The sequence below is a fragment of the Pundamilia nyererei genome, unplaced genomic scaffold, assembly GCF_000239375.1.
Source record: "Pundamilia nyererei isolate P.nyererei 1_Seehausen unplaced genomic scaffold, PunNye1.0 scaffold00007, whole genome shotgun sequence".
In the NCBI taxonomy this organism is placed as follows: domain Eukaryota; kingdom Metazoa; phylum Chordata; class Actinopteri; order Cichliformes; family Cichlidae; genus Pundamilia; species Pundamilia nyererei.
In genome coordinates, this window is record NW_005187408.1 from 5178147 (window position 1) to 5179783 (window position 1637).

At 43.4% G+C, this 1637-nt stretch overlaps 1 protein-coding gene across 1 annotated transcript in view; it reads right to left on the bottom strand.

Moving 5' to 3' along the window:
• wasf3b (WASP family member 3b) overlaps positions 1–1637 on the bottom strand; it is a 13363-nt gene that overhangs the window by 6803 nt on the left and 4923 nt on the right. The gene's annotated exons all lie outside the window — the stretch shown is intronic.

Below are 1637 nucleotides of genomic sequence, written 5' to 3' on the forward strand. Positions count from 1 at the left end.
CTTCTCCTGAGAAGTGGATGAACTCAAAATCTTAATATCTTCCTTTTCTTGTTTAGAAACATCAGGAACTGCTCATCATCTCTTAATGCCGACTTTAATTTTTTGACAGTGTGTTTTTGAGGATGGATTTTGAGCAAAAATGACCAACCATTTCACCGTGACCAACTCAACTGGACCGCTTTAGTGTGTTTGTGGTATGTTTAATGAATTCAATTCTAGTATATTATTCATATGTTAATTAGCCCTGTCTGTTCAATATTTATAGTTTATAGGTGCCACTTGGTGGCCGCACAGCAAGAAGGTCCTGAGTTCAATTCCACCATCTTTCTGTGTGGAGTTTGCATGTTCTCCCTGTGTTTGTGTGGGTTCCCTCCGGGTACTCCGGCTTCCCCCCACCGTCCAAAGATATGCAGTTAGTGGGGATAAGTTAACTGGTTAATCCAAATTGCCCATAGGTGTGAATGCGGGAGTGAATGTGAGCGCAAATGGTTGTCTGTCCCTGTGTGTTAGACTGGCGACCTGTCCAGGGTGTACCCTGCCTCTCGCCCTATGACAGCTTAGGATAGGCTCCAGTGCCCCCCGCGACCCTGAAAAGGATAAGCGGAAGTGAATGGATGGATGGAGGTGCCACTTGCTAACCAAGATTGCAAGCTCATTACTCATGACTACACCTCATCCAAATATAGTCATTTTGGAAGAAAAAAGAATAGAAACCAATGATGCGGTGACTATGTCCATCTTTTACATACAGTCTATGTCAAATCCACAGCCCCACAGCGAGTCAGCAGTGTCTTTTGCTCCTTTTGGCTGGTGCTTCAGTTGATTGTTTCAAAGTTGAAAAGTGTCACAAAGTCTTGCTGGCCACGGACACGTGCGGATGTAGAAGCCAGTGGGATGCAATGTGGGACTGCTGGCAGTAAAATCAATGCTACTGGTTGATGTTGTTTTAATAAATCCATGGTGTGAAAAAGGGTGGTCAGCCCCCATTTAATGAGTCACAACTTCACTGAAGCCCACAGCTCTTTTTGAGATGCGACTGGATCAAAACATTTTTGTTGTTTATGTTCTAACCTCAATTCACTTCAATTCAATTTAAAGAACCCAAAACATTTTCTTTCAGCACCTCAGGGAGCTAAAAGGTTCCTTTAAACCACCAACGGCAGAGAAGAGCAGCAGAGATTAGGCAAATTAGCCTGCCTATATGGCAAAAGCTGATTTTAGGACTTAAAAAAATACTACCAGGTTACATCTTTGCTGCCTCTATCGTGTTTTACTGTTTTCTGTCTATGTAAGAGCTGCTACAGGAGACGGTTGTATCAGCTTTTCAGCTATGAGCACCACCTTCCATCAAGGATGTGCAGAGGAACAGGCTCAGAAAACAGAGGTCATTTCTCGGGTTCCCTGCTTTGTTTTCACTCCCTGACTTTATTCACGTTCTAGTTCACTTAGCAACAATAATAAAAAAGCCTGCATCACCTATAATTGATCAATTTCTGAGTTTCTTTTAAAGGCACTTGTTCTGGTTGTGTTGTTCAACTTGAGCCCCACCCATGAGTTTCCAGGGTCACTCTCAAGGTCTTACCCCAGAGCAGATACTTCCTCCTGCCACATATATGGCCCTGAAGAAGTCTGACAGG